The sequence below is a fragment of the Mirounga angustirostris genome, unplaced genomic scaffold (assembly GCF_029215605.1).
Source record: "Mirounga angustirostris isolate CCGP_5_RB_7025 unplaced genomic scaffold, mMirAng1.0.hap1 SCAF_3, whole genome shotgun sequence".
Lineage (NCBI taxonomy): Eukaryota > Metazoa > Chordata > Mammalia > Carnivora > Phocidae > Mirounga > Mirounga angustirostris.
Genome location: NW_026991711.1, coordinates 121,912,431 through 121,931,316, shown reverse-complemented (window position 1 = coordinate 121,931,316; position 18,886 = coordinate 121,912,431). Strand labels below are relative to the sequence as shown.

The 18,886-nt window shown below is 38.1% G+C and overlaps 1 long non-coding RNA gene across 1 annotated transcript in view; it reads right to left on the bottom strand.

Moving 5' to 3' along the window:
- Positions 1-18,886, bottom strand: part of LOC135363881 (uncharacterized) — a 32,204-nt gene that overhangs the window by 10,355 nt on the left and 2,963 nt on the right. The window contains exon 2 of the long non-coding RNA XR_010410155.1: positions 15,940-16,639. This is a non-coding gene — a long non-coding RNA (uncharacterized LOC135363881). The remainder of the gene's footprint in view (positions 1-15,939; positions 16,640-18,886) is intronic.

The window sequence follows — 18,886 nt, the reverse complement described above, 5'->3', positions numbered from 1 at the left end:
GAGAACTTGCCTCCTTGCTTCCACACTGCCTTCATGACATGACTCCTGCCAAACTCCGTAGTCTCTCCTCTCTGATTCTACATGCATAGAATGCCCAGCTATATCTAATTCTTTTCAGTTCTTTGTTCCATACATTTGCAGAAGCTGCTTTCTCATTCTTTTCAACCTTTCCAAACTTTATATTTACCTGGCCAACTTCTACCTGAATTCAAGATTCAACAGAAGCATGATTTCCTTCCTAAGCATAAATGGTCTTGGTGGCCCTCTGTGGGACACACTATTCCTTACCCATACAAAAGCCATTCCCATTTTTATTCTTTCAAATCAAACCCCAAATTTGTTCAGAAATCAGGCAACAATCCCTAGTTCTTGGGAAAGGTGGCTCTAGCAGTTGGTCTGAGCACTATTAGGGGACCAGTTCATTACCAATAAGATGTAAAGAGAAGTCTATTGAATGGTTTTCTCTCCTTGATTAGTATAAAAGGAGAAACTCACGTGCACACACCACATCCTGCTTCCTGCATTTAAACACTTTTTACCTGGGACAAGTGTGCCAGACACATTTGCGTTATAGTCATCCTTTGACTTTGAGGGGAAGGCCAGTAGAATTGCAGAGATGGCAGCCTTAATGTCATTAAGCCACCGAGCCCAAATTTGTTGAAACCACTGCTAGCTGATTCTTTTGCAGCTGGAAATCATTCCTTACTGTTACCTCCTCTGTGTGCATAAATGCAATAAATGCAATCACTGAAGTGTCCCACTCATCTCCTCTGAATCAATTCTGCCTAAGAGTGAAAACATCTTTACTCTTAAGCTGTCCTACATTATCGACAACAGGAAAGAATCTGTAATTGGGTATATTTGGATACATATTTACTATGCCAGTAAAAATAAGGCAGCTACACTGGCAAAAAGATCTCATGTGATCATTGAGTGGTAGAGTTTAGTATAAACCCATATTGACCAGAAATTTTCTTTGCAGTATGCCTGCATACAGAAATACAAAAAGGAAAAATTTTAGCTGTGTAGAAATAAAAAATGATTTCTGGTCTAATGATTTTCAAAGTCTCCCAATAAGACCAAACCTCACATTATGGGAGCCAAAATCATCCATCATCAGCTATATATGTTTCTTGGTCTATATTATTTCTGTCCCAGACACTGGAAGTCTGGACTTCTCCCAGAGAAGAGAACTGTCATCCTGTCACATGATTGCAATTGGCAAGTCTTACCAAGAAAGTTTGGCAGATTCTTAGAACAGGACTAACATATGTTTTATATATGTGTGGGTAGGTGTATATATAGCCATCCATCTACATACATATATGTATACTTATTTATTTATAAGCCTCAGTTAAAGTTAGAAAAATTAATTTAGATGCATATGGATAAGTCACACAAATTAGCAGTAGTTTAAAAGGAATTAGTATAACCCTAAATGAAATCATTCTGATTTTTTTAAAGTAAAAATGCCAATGCAAATCTTAAAAGTAGAACATCGTATTAATAACTTTTATCTTTAGGTTATTGCTCATTTATATCAATGATTCATTCACCCATTCAACAAGTGTTTATTAAACCAACTACAAAAACATGTAAGACACAAAGACAAAGTCCTTGCCCTTGAGAATCTGAGTGGGCCTCATCCAATCCACTGAAGGCCTGAATAGAACAAAAAAGATAAGGAAGGGAGAATTTGCTCAATCTGCCTATTTTGGAGTTGAGACATCAGTCTTCTTCCTTCGACTCACACTGTAACTTACTGGCTCTTCTGGTTCTCAGGCCTCCAGGCATGGGCTGGAACTATACCATTCACTCTCTGGGTCTCCCACTTGTTGACCAGATCTCAGACTCCTATAATTACATGAGCCAACTCCTTATAATAAATCTATTGATCAATCAATTGATCATATTCTATTGGTCTGTTTCTCTGGAAAATCCGGCCTAATACAACTACCCATTTGCGATATACAGCCAGAATTGAACGTGATATTGGCCAGCATAGTTATTGGTCTCCATCAGTATTCAGTGGTTTTGGTGCACAAGGTTTATCAGGTGTAACCAGGGTTGAAGCTCGGCCAGGTGAGAGAGGGCAGCAGAGAGAAAGGAATGATAATGAAGGGTGGGGATGTCCAGAAACTGAGAGTGGAAGTTATTTGATGTATCATCCACGTGGTTTTAAAGTCAGTAAGAAGGAAGTGAGAATAATGGCAGAATAATAAAAAGACAATGAGCCATGTGCTAAAGGTATCAAATAAGAAGGCAACTAAGTTCTCCAGATGAAAACAATGAGGAGGGGTAGTAGGTGACGAAATCTGATGACACAAACTTCAAAGAGCTGGGTGTTTGGAAGGATGAGAGAAGAGAATAGATTTGGAAGAGTCACTGGAAAGCAAGAAGAACACCCATCCCATAATCAGCCCTGTGGTTACAGAGGATATAAAAGAAAACAGCCTACACTTACTACAGCACCTTAGGAATGATTTTAACAGGGCATATCCAGGGTTTACTTACAGTAAGATAGCAAAGGCAACATTCAGAATTGAAGCTGAAGATGCAGACAAGTTTGCTGATGATGAACTGTTAGCCCCAGGTGTCAGAGTGGAAGGGCTTGAGGTGGCAGTAGAAGTAAAGAGCAGGTTAGATAAGTGGACATACACAGTGGTATGAGGATGAATGTATAGGGTAGAGATCAGCAAACTTTTTCTATAAAAGACCCCAAAATAAAAAGTGTCTGCACAGCAAAGGAAAAAATTGACAAAACTAATCAAAGGCAACCTACTGAATAGAAGAAGATAATTGCAAATGACATATCTGATAAAGGGTTAGCATCCAAAATACATAAAGAACTGATACAACTCAACACCCAAAAAACAAATATTCCAATTAAAAAATGGGCAGAAAATATGAACAGATATTTCTCCAAAGAAGACATACAGATGGCCAACAGACACATGAAAAGATGCTCAACATCACTCATCATCAGGGAAATACAAATCTAACTTACAATGAGATATCACCTCACACCTGTCAGAATGGCTAAAATCAACAACACAAGAAACAACAGGTGGTGGTGAGGATGTAGAGGAAAAGGAACCCTTGTGCACTGTTGGTGGGAATGCAAATTGGTACTGCCACTGTGGAAGACAATATGGAGGTCCCTCAAAATGTTAAAAATAGAACTACCCCATGATCCAGTAATTGCATTACTGGGTATTTACCAAAAAAAAATATATAGAAACAGTAATTCAAAGGTATACATGCAATGCACCTCTATGTTTACTGCAGCCTTATTTACAATAGCCAAACTATGGGAGCAGCCCAAGTGTCCACTGATAGATGAATGGATAAAGAAGATGTGGACTATTATTCAACCATAAGAAAACAGTTAAATGTTGCCATTTGCAACAACATGGATAGAGCTAGAGGGTATAATGCTAAGCAAAGTAAGTCACTCAGAGAAAGACAAATACATGATTTCACTCATATGTGGAATTAAAGAAACAAAACAAATGAGCAAAGGAAAAGAGAAGGAAAGAGAGGCAAACCAAGAAACAGACTCTTAACTCTAGAGAACATACTGATGGTTACCAGAGGAGAGGTATATTGGAGGCTGGGGGCGGAGGTGGGGGGGGGAAATCAGTGAAGTAGGGACGGGGATTAAAGAGTACACTCACCACGATGAAATAAAATAAAATAATTTTAAAAAGGCCAAATAGTAAATATTTTAAGCTTTGCAGGCCAGATGGCCTTTATCATAACTATTCAACTTGGCCCTTTTAGTGTGAGAGCAGCCATAGAGAATATGTAAAGAAATGGGCGTGGTTGTGTTCCAATAAAACTTTATTTACAAAAACAGGCAGTGGGCAGATAACAAAGTGAGCCAGGGCTTCTGATTCTGAGCTAGGTAAGAAACAGAAATGTGGGTCAAAATGGATTTTTTATATCTTTTAAGAAGAGGAGGACAGCCCGTTTAAGATGAAAGATGTCAGGCTACCAAGTATCTGTTTGCTCCTCAGCTCCCAGGTGTGGCAGTGAGGAATGTGGGAAGACCCCAACATTGAACTACTGTGATGGGGCAAGGAGCATTAGTTTTGGTGAGTGCATCTGCTTTTGAATGGCCCCAGTGTAATACAGGACGGTAAATGGCTCTCGCCTGGAGCTGGAGGCTTGGGAGTACCACTTCACCAGGATGCTCAGTGTTGTTGACTCTAGTGACTTGACTCCAATTCAAGGGGAAAGGGCAAGACAAGGCTTCACAGAGGTGGAAACACATTGACTGTGTTTCTAAAGAAAGAAGATGCAAGTGTGGGTAAACATGGGAAGGGGCAAGGTTTTCTTACTCCACTCATACCTGTATCCCAGAACTCAGTCACTGAGTAGGTTTAGTTACTTTAATATCTAAAAATGATTCAATAACTTCCAAACAATCAGTCTTTTAGATTTTGTTAGACTTCAAATTATCTAGTTGAGGGCCTGGTATTTTGCATCAGACTCATTTAGAGTCACTCATCAGTCACTCATTCTGACAGTATTTTGAACTCCATCTATTGAAACGATTAAAAAAGACCCCTGGGTTGAGTTCACTGCAGATACTAAGTAAACTCTATACCTGGAGAGGGCCTCTTGGGTGCTCATTTTAATGATTCTGGAACAACAGGTTTTCACCCCCATTTCTAAAAGTTTTTTTTTAACTCCCAGCCCTAATTATACCCTACAGAATTGGACCAAACATCATTGATGCTGCTGTTGTCTTTTTGATATTATTTAAACAGATTTCCCAAATGTTTAAATTATTCCTTGATAACAAACCAGGGCACTTTATAGGGAGATATTAACTCTTTAAGACCTCTGGAGTATAATTTGGTGTATTTTGCTAGTAACCTGAAAGTATCTAATGTGCCTCTTGATAGTAAATGAGGCCCTGGGATACTGGTTTATTGCTTATACTTGTGAGGTTTTTGTTATGCTGATGACAAAAGGGATGGACCTGTCTTTTAAGAGAATGCTTCATTTGATCTTACTGAAGATAAACACAAAAAAAGTTTGATTCAATTAAAATACATAAATGTGAGAAACAATCCTTTTTCTTTATGTAAGCCATTTCTGCCTTATAGTAAAATTATATTGTACTCAAAGACATTTCATGGTGGATTGAATAAAATTTAGTATTTATGTACCAATTATTTATTATATGCAGAGCCCTGGGGAAACAAAATTGAACAAGGCCTGATGCCTTATATATCCCTCCTTTATTTACATATATATATATCCTTTGTATAGGATTATATGTAGAGATATCTATATATAGATATATAACCTATATTTGAGACTAAGAAAAATCAATAATTTAGAAAGAATATTTGAATTATACATCAATTACATAAAAAAATAATAGCGGTTCACAATTATTGAACCCCTACTATTACTTAACATTATAGTAATTTTATGCATTAATTCATTTCCTTCTCACCACAGCCCTAAGAGGTGGGTACTGCAGTGTATCACATCTTAAAGATAAGTAAAATGTGACTAACAGCTAGTTAGTGGCAGAGCTGAGTTGAAAAACTAGATCCATTTGATTTCAAAGCCCTTGATCTTAATCTCTATCTCATTATGCTTCAGCAACACACATTTTAAGCTGGGTAAAATCAATAAGTAAAAGCCAGTTATTGTAAGATATGGATTTTTGCCATTCTTGACAGACAGAAAAATGTGACATTTCAACTTCTGGCAATAGGTCTTCAAGAGTTCCTCTTAAAATGCAAATCTGTGCTCCTAGAAGAATAACACATCTAAAAAATAAACATTTTCAAGCTCTTAACACATGTATCCCTGCAAAATCTTAAGCAGATGGGACAAAAGACAGGTAAGTTATGATAAGGTTAAAGAGTGATAGGTATGGAATAAGAAAGGGGCAAACCAGAGCAAGGGGTAGGAAATACTACCTCCAGGAAACAGGTAGCATGAAAGAAATGGGTATGTGTGGTTAGGGCTCCTAAATGGGGCCAAGACAAAAGAACATCTAAGATAAGATGTTATAGCGGCATGATTTTACACAGAGCCATTTCTGCTGCCTCTCAAAAAAATTCAATGGTACACCATTGGCAAGTATGATAAAATGATCTGTATGAACTCAAAAAATATAGTAGCTTCTTTAAGCAAGGATGGAAATATAATTTCTGTTGTCAGAGTGCTCATAATCAAGGAAGCATTTTTTTCCCTTTCGCAACTATTTGCTCCAGCATTCTTTACATGTCAGAAGATTTTACTCATGATCCCTTGCAACATACGGTTGTGAAATAGCCTTAATACCCGAACAGGGATGCTAATAGAATTGATTGCTAATTAGTTCTGTTGCTCCTTTCATTGCAGTCACATTCTTAAGTTAGTATAAGACTTGTCGATATATGACTCATTCACAAAACTTCCCTGCAATTTTAGTTAAATACTTAGTTACCATCATCGCAATGCTAATAATTATAAGGATGATGATGATGATGATAATAATAATAAACTGAAATGGTTTTAGGGGTAGAAATCTGAGTCTAAAAATGATATCTTCATGATCCACGTTTATTCTACATCAATAATTTTGCATCAAATTTGCTCAATTTACAAATCAAAAATAGATTTTTCTGTCAGCAAAGATCAGTCTTGTATCTGAAAATCAAGCACAGCTTGTACATCATCATTAACCATAAAGGCTCTGAAATCAGAACTTAGCTGCCAATTTTGTTGATGATGCATAAGACGAAATCGAGTACAGCTGGCTCTTCTGTCCTATGCTAGCTCTGCAGTACTGACATTAGTGAAAAATCTGTTTGTTTTTTGCTTCAGGAAATTAAATAGCTATGACTAAAACGAAGCAGAGGGAACAGATATATCTGGGTAATAAACAGGTGCCATTTTTATTTTTAAGTTTTTTTTTTCTTGCAGATTCATTTCAATTATTGCAACACTACTTTAATTTGACCAATTGCCATGACCTCAAAGAAAATATTATGAAACTTCTTCTAAAAGACCACCAAAAAGAGCCCATTTTCTTGATAAACGGGGACCAAATAACAACTCATTTATAATTTTAAATCTATCATAAGTAAATACAATTTTCTCAATGATTATTCCTTCTAATAGAGTAGGCAAGTTGCACCTTAAAATAAATAGATTTATTTGCTGACATATCCATTGCTTTTTCAGAATGGACACTGCATGTGATTTAGGCCCAAACCTTAATGCCTTAGTTGTGGAAAAATAAACCAATTTCTATTATCTTGAAATGAGGTAATGTGAGAGTTTTCAATAAGGTAGCATTAAGTTAATGGCATGAAATTAAATTTTTTTAGAGGGGGCATGTAGGGGCAGAGGGAGAATCCCAAGCAGGTTCCATGCCCAGCACGGAGCCCCAGGTGGGCTTGATCCCAAGACCCTGAGCTCATGACCTGCGCCGAAACCAAGAGTCAGATGCTCAACCGACTGAGCCAGCCAGGCACCCCTGGCATAAAACTAAATTTTAAATCCCTACATCATTTGGAAGTTTCGTGAATCAAGGAGATCCTTATCCTATTTTCCAGACAAGCATTAAATACGCGGGGCTAGTTCGGGGTTAAAGTAAGAACTGAACACACGCATGCATATTAACAGTTACCACTTCAGGAATTCCTGTGAAAGCAATCTGAGAGGTATTTTTTTAAAGACACAAAAGGATGGGGAAGAAGAGATGAGATAACAGTGACATACTTTTGAAAATTAGAAAATAGGTGGATGAAATCTGATTTAGCAGACCTCATAGAGTGGAAACTAAGCTGTAAAGGGGGAAAGCTGAGAATTCCCATTAACACAAGAGAATCCTCAGAAGGTTCAAGAAATGGTAACACTAGATAACCGTGGAACTGAAAGTGAAAGAGGCAAGGCCAGTGTTGAAGGACTGGGTAAAAGGTGATGGAGAAGAAATTATCTCTTTAGATTCCCAACTCCACACCAGTGCGATACGGAGTCTCCCACCCTTGGATAAATCCATGGTTCTGTTTTGAACTGAGAGAGGCCAGTCACAGTTGAAGACCTGAATATTCTATCGAAAACATCCTCTCAAACCCTTTCCACAGTCAGTTCCCAGGACACTGGCAGCCAGATCTCAACTCTCCAGGAAAGAGATAGATGGACTTTTCTCTGGGAACCTGTCCATCCAACTGGAAAGACCTAAAAATACTGCTAACAAGGATGCCCAACACAAAGCCTTCCCAGACCACCTTGCCATAAAGCTCAAAGTCAGAAAGCCCCATATACATATATGCATTCAGAGCTCCCTATTGGCTTTTAGACTTTCACTCTTTTTTTTTTTTTTTAGATTTTATTTATTTATTTGAGAGAGAGAGAGAAGGAGCAGGGGAGGGACAGAGGGAGAATGAGAACAGACTCCCTACTGGGCAGGGAGCCTGACATGGGGCTCGACGTGGGGCTTGATCTTGGGACTCTGGGATCATGACCTGAGCTGAAGGCAGACGCTTAACCGACTAAGCCACCCAGGTACCCTTAGACTTTCATTCTTAATCAAGAGTAGAAAATTAAAGATTGCAAGACATCTGGAAAAAAATACCTCTAACATGGAAAAGATACCAAAATAAACAAGCAAACAAATGCAAATTGGAAGAAATGAATACCATGCAGGGAGATATAAATTTATATATACAATATATTCATATATATATGTATATATACACACACTAACATTCGTATCTTCAGAGAATTAAGATAAGATTTCATAACCTTAAAAAAAAAGAACAAAATATAATACAAGTGGAACATTCAGAAAACTACTGAAAAAATATATAATAGTATAAATAAAAAATATGATACACCAATGTTTATAGCACCATTATTTACAATAGCCAAAATATGGAAAGACCTTAAGCATTCGCTGACAGATGAATGGATAAACAACATGGTATATATATATATATATATATATATATATATATATACACAATGGAATATCTTTTTGAAAGATTTTTATTTATTTGTCAGAGAGAGAGAGCGAGAGCACAAGCAGGGGGAGCGGCAGGCTCCCCGCTGAGCAAGGAGCCCAATGTGGGACTCGATCCCAGGACCCTGGGATCATGACCTGAACCAAAAGCAGATGCTTAACTGACTGAGCCACCCAGGTATCCCTACATATGGTGGACTATTATGCAGCCTTAAAAAGGAACAAAATTCTGATAGACACTGTAACAAGGATGAAACCTGAAGACATTATACTAAGTGAAATAAGCCAGACACAAATGGACAAATATTGTATGATTCTACTTAAATGAGGTACTTATAGTTATCAAAGTCATAAAGACAGAAAATAGAATGGTAGTTGCCAGGAGGCTTGGGGAAGGGAGGAATGGGGAGTTATTATTTAGTGTGCACAGAATTGCAGTTTTGGAAGATGAAGAAGCTGTGAAGATGGATGGTGATGATGGTTGCACAACAATGTGAATATAAGTAATGCCACTGAACTATACACTAAAAATTGGTTAAAATGGTAAATTTTATGTTATATATATACTGATACCATAAAAATAAACAAAAAATTTATAGTACATAAGAATGTCAGTTAAGGAGTACCTAGCTGGCTCAGTCAGTGGAGCATCTGATTCTTGATCTTGGGATCATGAGTTCAAGCCCCACATTGGGTGTAGAGATAACTTAAAAAAAAAAAAAAAAAAGAATGTCAGTTGGGAATTTGGGAGATAAAGTTGAGAAATTTTCTCAAAAAGTATAGCAAATTCAAATATATATATATATACTTGTATATACAAAAACATATATATACATACTTGAAAAGAAACAAAGGAGAAAAAAGAGCATTCAAGAGGAAATCATTAGTAAGATAATAATAATTAATGAAATAATTCAGGAACATTCTCCACAACTATGAGATTAATTTCCAAATTGAAAGGCCTATCCAGCCAGTGTTCAATATAATGGATGAAAATAAAACCACATCAAGGCATAGCATTAGAAAATTTTTAAATATTGGAGTCAAAGAGAAGATCACAAAAGTTTCCAAAGAGGAAAAAATTGGGTCAGAAATCACAATGGCATTGTGTTTCTTAACAGTAAGACTAGACCAATGCCTACAAATTTCTGAGAAAAAAAAGTATTTCCCATCTAAAACTCTATTGTCAACCAAAGGGAGGAAAGAATAAAGAAATTTTTAAAAAATGTAAGATCTCAAAAAATTTACCTCCTAGACACTCTTGCTCTCTGGCTATTGGAAGATATATTGTGAGGGAGAGAGAATGTGTGGTTCTGTGTGTGTGTGTGTGTGTGTATCTGTGTGAGCATGTCTGTGTGTCTGTGTGTGTGTGTGTGAGAGAGAGAGAGAGAGAAAGAGAAGAAAGAGTGAGGGAGAACACTAAGAAAAAGAGGATTACATGGGCTAGAGGAAACAGGGGATCCAACCTAAGAGAAAGAGGAAGAGAAGCCCTTGGCAAGGAGGATAGGATTACAAGAGTGACTGCTCTTTACCAGGCATACAGAGCAAACTCGAGACTGGATTTCATCAGACAATTTTTGGCTGAGGACAGTGCAGGGCTCTTTATAACCTCCTTTCCCTCTACACAGAACAGATGTGCATAGAGAAAATTAGTGGAATTAACACTTTAAATGATGATGGTGTACAAGGCAATAAAAGAGTATGTTCCTAACTTAAATGGTTACACTGAATCCATTCAGCCATTTTTGCAAGAGCCTTCCGTTTCTTGTAGACTACAGTACATAATAAAATACAAATCTGACTGAACAAATCAAATTCTCCCATAGACACATTCTTGCCCATAGGGGTATGTATGTGCCTATGTTTGTGTGTGTATAAAATCTCAGAAAGGACATACAAGAAACTGGAGACATACTTGCTTCTGGGGAAAGGAAGTGTGTGGTTAGGCAAAGTGGGTATGAGAAAGACTTTTTTTTCAAAATGTATTCATTTGCTCCTTTTGATTTTTTTTATCACAATAGAAATATGAATAAGTTACATTCCTTAAAAAATTATAACAGTCTTAACCAAGAAATTCACCTTCTAGGAGTTTATGCTAAAGAAATACCTGTCCAGGGTGCCTGGGTGGCTCAGTTGGTTAAGCGACTGCCTTAGGCTCAGGTCATGATCCTGGAGTCCTGGGATCGAGTCCCACATCGGGCTCCCTGCTCAGCAGGGAGTCTGCTTCTCCCCCTGACCCTCCCCACTCTCATGCTCTCTCTATCTCGTTCTCTCTCTCAAATAAATAAATAAAATCTTTAGAAAAAAAATAAAAAAAAAAGAAATACCTGTCCATAGGCAAAATGATGTAGGTATAGGGATATCTTATAGGGATATCTAGCAAAAGATTGGAAACCACTTAAATATCCATTTACCTGGCATTGGTAAAATAATACATGTATATTCCCAGAACGAAATAGTATGCAACCAGAAAAAAATTATTTAAAAGCCTTATATGTACTGATACAAAACCATCTCCAAAGTAAGTTGTTAAGGGAAAATAAACAAGAAACATGCATATGTGTGTTCACATTTGCTTGTATATGCGTAGATTATCTCTGGGAGAAAATACAAACATTTTATAAATCAGTTTAGCCTGGAAGAACTGGATGGCAGGAGAACAGGGATATGACAGAAATTATTCTCTGTATACAATTTCGTACCTTTTGAATTTTGATCTATGTGAATATGTTACCTTTGAAAACCAAATTGAATTACAATTTTTGAAAATGTGGGGCATTTTTAAATAACCTAGGTTATTTTCATCTCGATTCTTTCTTTTTTCTCTATCGCAAAGCCAGTATGAGATCTTTCATCTAATAATAACACTCTGGTTGTAGTTCTGCAATGCTTAAGAAATAAAATCTGTTACTCCTGCTGGGATCAGAACAGTTGTCAGCATACGTGGGCAGCAGTGGGTGAAGAGCTTTTGAATTTAAGGCATATAAACTAAATACCAAAGTTGAATGTATTATAACATCATTGTTGATACAGGAGAAATTTTATATTAATGACATGTATAAAGACGTCAGTGGTGTACTTCTCTGCAAAACAGATGAGGACAAGACTATATACCAGCTTTATGCTATCCATTCCATCATGACAGACAAGGCATATGAAAAGAGAGGGATAAATGGAACTCCAGACTGGATTTCAAAGCTGTGTCTGGGCCCCTTTTCAATGGCATGACTTACTGGGATGCATAAAGGGGCATATTTTCTGACTCTCCCTTTCTCTTGCATGTGTTTACAAAATCATTATGCACATTAAAAAATTCAGGCATGAACTTAACTTCACAGAAGACTTTTTAAAATGCTATAAATAACTAATTTTCAGGAAATTAAGTGGGTCGTGTGTGCTCTTAAGCCCCTGATGGAACATGATAAAGATGAGGTGCAGAGGTGAAGGGCCGTGCCCAAGCATTAATCCATTTGTATCGAAAATCTGTGTTCACTGACCCCACCATTGTCTCCATCTCATTACCATCTCTCTCCACCCAGATTCATCTATGACCAGAAATATTTGATGAAATTATAGAATTGTTAAAGAAGCATATCTCACAAGCCTTTTGATCATTTTGTGAACATTTACTTTCCTAAACAAAATAGATTTTCAAGGACATCACTGCTTCTACTGTGGTGCCATCTGTCTCAATATTGAAAATTTGCGTAATCTTTAAATGGGTAAATTAAAAATGGAATCGGTTTAGCATGGCAAGTGACTTTAATGGCACCTCTTTTTTTTTTTAAAGATTTTATTTATTTATTTGAGACAGAATGAGAGAGAGAGAGAGCTCATGAGAGGGGGGAGGGTCAGAGGGAGAAGCAGACTCTTCGCTGAGCAAGGAGCCCGATGTGGGACTTGATCCCGGGACTCCAGGATCATGACCTGAGCCGAAGGCAGTCGCTTAACGGACTGAGCCACCCAGGCGCCCCTTAATGGCACCTCTTAACCAAATGACTATCTATTAGCTTTGAAAACCTAAGTTGCCAAAGGAATGGTGCAACTTTTCAAAAGAAATCCTGAGGACAATGAACAGGCAGAAAGAAGGAAAGGAAGATTTTTTATGGGAGGTTCTGGCAGAGCACTGGTCATGGGCCAGCACTCTTTAGAAAGACGGCCAGGGTGGTGCTAGGAGAACCAGACCAGAGCAAGGTAGCAACTGGCGACAGGAGACAACGTAGGCGGCTGTCGCCAAAATCCAGGTAAAAAATGATGAAAGCTGAAGCAAGAGGGAAGAAATCGCCAGATTTGAGAAGAGTAGGGGAGGCATGGCAATGCAGTATTTAAAGGTAGAAGGGACAAGAAGCTCTGATTCCTTTGACAAAGAAGGGTCCCAGCTCCCAACACCCTGCCCCCCAGCTCTCACCCCCATGTCTGCTCCTGAGTCATCTGCTCTTCCACAGCCCTTTCAGAAGCCTTGTTATCCATGCTCTTTCTCAGACCATTACTCATTTCCCTGCTACTGCCAAAAGTTGGGACCACAACACAATGGCCTTGGGGAGGTGCGACGTACAGAAGGTTATACTTGCTGATGTTGTTCTTTTCCTTGATTGTCCCACACACCACCACCCTAGTCCGTACAGGTGTTAAGAACAACTAAAGGTTAGAAACAAATGAAGAGAATTACAACAGAAAGGTTAAAAACTGTTCACAAAATAAAACTTCCCAATAGTTCAGAGGATGGGACCACAACACAATGGCCTTGGGGAGGTGCGATATACAGAAGGTTATACTTGCTGATGTTGTTCTTTTCCTTGATTGTCCCACAGACCACCACCCTAGTCCGTACAGGTGTTAAGAACAACTAAAGGTTAGAAACAAATGAAGAGAATTACAACAGAAAGGTTAAAAACTGTTCACAAAATAAAACTTCCCAATAGTTCAGAGGATAAGAGCAATAAAGAACTTAATGTAAAATATTTACATAGAGATCCCTAAGAGCATACCCTGATTCCTAGCCTCGCTCCTTGTCTCAAGGTCCACTGTTGTTCACTTTTATCTTGGACTGCACCTTCCTTCATTGCTCTACAATTATATATCTTCACTGCCTTATACCCTATTCATGGTAGTTTAATCTCATGGAGGGTTCATCCCTCTTTCCCAACCAGTGCAACCCACAGGATATTATTTGCAGCAATACTTTTCCCAAAGGCTGAGTCAAGTAACACAGGTCTCTAATAGCATAGCCTCTGGAGCGTTTGCATTTCAATTTCTGCCTATCTGTAGCAGTGAAGATTTGCCACCTCATTCTTCTTGATCATCTATTGGATTCTACACAAACATATCCCCCAAGGGCAAATAATAATTATCAAAGACAATTCACATTAAAAAAAGAAACATTTCCCCAAATATAATGTGTACTGAGTCTACCCTAAATGGAGATAACTGGCTATATTTTTATGCAGAGTTATGTCAATTCCCACTTCGTTCATCCTCCTGCTTCTAACCATGCCCAGATTCCTATAGGTCTATAAGAAACAGGATGCATTACTGTAACCTTTTCAAGTGACAGCAACTCCCTTCCTACACAAAGATGTTGAAATCATGATATTATTAAAGAGTATGGATATGAATGTGTGTGCATGTGTGTGTGTGTGTGCGTGTATTTGTATAAAGTGGGTGGAGGGTCTTTTTCCAACCATAATTAGCTTGGCTCTGTTAAGTATCTGATTTCATGTGCTATTTGAACTGATGTTTTCATTCTTGGCTATAATAAAATATTATCTAATCACAAATATTGTGTAGGTCTGAGGAGCAAACAGATATGCATAGGAAGTAAAACACTTAAAGAGAATGGAAAAATCTTAAATTTAAAAGAGAGAAGAAAGGTAGCCAAATTTAAAGAACAAGAATTCTCAAACTTTGCAATATATTGCTATATTTATGCAAAAATAAAATAAAGAATGCTATCATATAATGAGTCCAAATGAAATTTAACATTCCATTCTCTTAGAATTTATAACTTTGCAATTCCCATTATTGTGACAAATATTTTGATCACAAGGATTAAGTGAACTCTAAGGTCCCAGCTATAAAAATGTACAACTCTTTCTACATTCATTCATTTCATGTAGTCAATTATTTCCACTATTCACAAAAGAACTGTTGATAGTTTAATGATCAGGTCCCTAAAAATTCCAAGAAGAATTAGAGAGAATGCCTGCCCTCATGGAACTCAATCCAGTAGGGGAGAGAGAGAAATAAGCAACTGCGTATAAGTCACAATAGAAGGATGTACAGAATGTGACACAGTAAGTGATCAATTTCAGAGTGTGGGGGCAGAAAGCGTGAGGAGCAGGGCAGTGTTGGTATCAAGTAAAATTTCACAGAGGCTAGGGCATACAAGCTGAATCTTGAAGGGTAGATAGTATGAGAAGTCCCTTCCAGCCTGAGGAAAGAATTTGTGCAAAGTTACTAATACATGAAGGAGCATGGACAATTTGGGGAACTATTTTTAGTTGGCTAGGACTAGATGTTAGAGGTAGGGTATAGCAATAAAGAGATGGGAGATATACAGGGACCAAAGGCTATTATGTTTCATGTCTCCTGCTTTGACCATTGAATTCTATGTTGTGCTGATGGAAAGGTTTAACATCTCTGGGGCAAGAAGAGTTTCATCCTCCCTGGAAGTTTAATCAACAATGGGCACTCTCACTTGATTTTGACATGCCACTTCCTATGTGATAATACTAAGTTCCCCCTTGTTCTGCCCAGTAGCAGTAGCAGAATAAATTGGTATCATATGGTATGCATCCACTCTTAGTCATCGGGTAAGTTCTGTACTTATTATGTCCCAGCACTAAGGCCTTAAAAAGGTATTAGGGACAAGTGTATCAGTTAGGACTCTTTCCAATGCAATTGACAGAAAATTCAATCCTAACTGACTTTGGCTAAAAGAGAACTGATTTACTCACATAACTTGAGAATCTGATGATAGGTTTAGCTCCAAGAATAGCTTGATCCAGGCTCAAATGTCTTCAGCACCCAATTTTTCCTTCTTCATCTCTTGGATCCACTTTGTCTGTGTTGGCTCTATCCTCCAGCAGACTCTTGATGTGTGGTGGCAGTTTACATCTCTCCATGTTGAAGTGCAGAGAACAAAAAAAAAAGAGAGAGATGCTTCCTGGTGGCTCCCACACAAGTCCTGACCATTCACTGTGGCTACCTGGGTGTTAATGGTCAATGGAAAGAAGAACTAGTATAATTCCTGGTACAGATGAGTGAGTCTAGTGGCATTTGCGCAATGATTCCTCTTCCATGATGCACCTGGATGCTAGAAGCATGACCTTATAGACTTCTCTGCCAACTCCTGGTTCTCTTCTTGGGCGACTCCTCCAGTATCAGCTCCCAGTTCCGTGTTTCTCCTCAGGAAATGCTGATCATTCTCTGTTTCTCTCTCCCCTTGTATGTGCCCAGGAAAATCCTTCTTCCAGTTTCAAGGAAATCCTTTCCCTTTTGAAGCTTTTTCAAGATACTTAGGCAGTGTCCTGGAATTTTTTCCCCTTGAAATTTCAGGATTTTATAAAACAAAGCCAAAAATACTTATAGATCACTTTTGTTTGCCCTTCCTTTGGCCTCTTCCTAGCTATGAACAATGAACAGCCAGAAGGAGACCTGCTTACAGGGGTGGGGAGGGAGAAGAGCAGCAGTAGTGGAAAATACAGGGAGGAAAAAAAATGTAGAGTTAATTTAGATCTTGAAATATTATCTCTCCAAGGATCCACATATATGATATTTCAAATTAATAATACAGAAAGCTTTTTTCTTTCTTTCTTTCTTCTCTCTCTTTCATATTCTCTCTCTCTCTCTCTCTAAAATACAAGGGGACGGAGATACCACTGAAAAGCTGGTGAATGAGTGGGCCTTATAGAAGATATGTGACGTAAATTAAACCTTAATAGGTATTATACGCTACCCTTCTTCTTAGCATGGAATTTATGTATCAGGCTCAGCTAAGTATTAGCCCTGTTCTGACTAATGAACAGTAAAAAATTTTAAAACAAAATTTTAAGAAATTTTAAAAAATTTTTCTGAGGACTGAATCCTTTATTAGCACTTCTAAATAACACAATAAAAAAATAATTCCTAGGGGTGCCTGGGTGGCTCAGTTGGTTAAGCGTTTGCCTTCAGCTCAGGTCATGATCTCAGGACCCTGGGATCCAGCCCCACATTAGACTCCCTGATCAGTGAGGAGTCCAATTCTCCCTCTCCCTCTGCCCCTCCCCACTCCCATTTGTGCTCTCTCTCAAGAAAAAAAAAAAAAAAAACATTTAAAAAATAATAATTTCTAGCAAAATAAAATCAAGGAATAATAGATTTTCCATGTATGTCAGCCAATAGTGCCTTTCAAGAGGATGTATGTAGTCAGGCTCCAACCTGGAAAACAGAAACTGCTCTGAGTACTCAACACAGGGAGAATTTAATTGAAGTAATTTGTAAAACAGGTGACAGAAGGGCTGAGAAAAAGAGGAGAGTGATTTTTCAACAGGATAAAGCCACTACAACCCAAATGCTGGGGGAATAAAAGGAAAAGGAAAAGGAAAAGGCAGTATTACTGGAGCCTAGGGTCAGAGGTCCTGGGGCACTTGGCAGGAATTAGAGCTTGGGGGGCAGGGTGGGACATCCTCCTGCTCTGGCTTTCCACTGGTCACACCCAGCTGGCAGGCAGCTCCTAAGAAAGGGAGGGAAACCACAGCTGGCTGGATCAGCCCCCCTGTGCTAAAGACCAGAGAAAGGTTTGAAAAAACCAGGAATGGATCCAAGGGCAATAAAGCCTAGGACCCTGAACCCTCACAAGGAATTTGTTAAAACTCACTGTTCACAAATCCTGGTTTGATGTTGTAATTTATACTGAAAGAAAAAAGTTGTTTGCAATGGATCCCCATCAGCGAGTTACCAAAGTCTGTGCACTTGGGGGTGAACCATTAAAATCAGGACAACCTGGGGTGCCTGGGTGGCTCAGTCGGTTAAGCCTCTGACTCTTGATTTTTGTCTCAGGTTGTGATCTCAGGGTTGTGAGATAGAGCCCTGCATCAGGCTCCGCACTCCCTCTCTCTGCCCCTTCCCCCCTGCTCAGTCTAAAAAATAAAAGATAAAATCAGGACAACCTTGTCAGAAGGGCTGGCTATGTATGTGTGTGCATATTTTAAATTATGTTGGGATTCCTATTGATTTTGCTCAAGTTTTTTAAAAAAAGTTTTTTATAAGAACACAGCCTGCCTTATTTTTTGGTCTTTTAAATGCAGAAAACTCCTAGGTCTATAACCTTCGTTGTTCCTTTCCTTTCATTTGGAATGCTGAGAATCCCTCATCACTTTTCTTGCTAACCTTCTATTTATCCATTTGAAAGTTGCTGAGATTTGCTTATACTATAACTTCAATGATATTTTCTGAAATGAATTCTATCACCAAAACTATACTGCATAGGATATGGCAAATATTTGTGCTCCTTCTTTTGAAGCCTCAACCTGGCTGGCACCGCTCTCTAAATAGAGAGCAGGATTAACTGAGTAATAGGCAAGAGTCACAGAAGTTTCTTTAATAAATTCTTCAATACTGTTACTGTGAGGAGTCTTTTAAAAGGATTTAACCTCAGGTAGAGAGAAACGTCAGAAATATTGAGAAATGTCCATATTCTAAAATATCCGCTATGTTTAAAAAATTGTAACAAGCTTTATGCTATCAAGGAGATCCAGTGAAAGATATTCCATATTTCCAGTCTCCTATTTCACAAATTTCAATGTGGTTGTTTTGGGGTTTTTGTTTTTGTTTTTGTTTTTGTTTTTCCTTTTGTTTTACGGAAACTGGTTGTTTCACTGTATTTCTCCTGGGTTCCAGAGCTAAGCTCCTGCACCTCTCCAC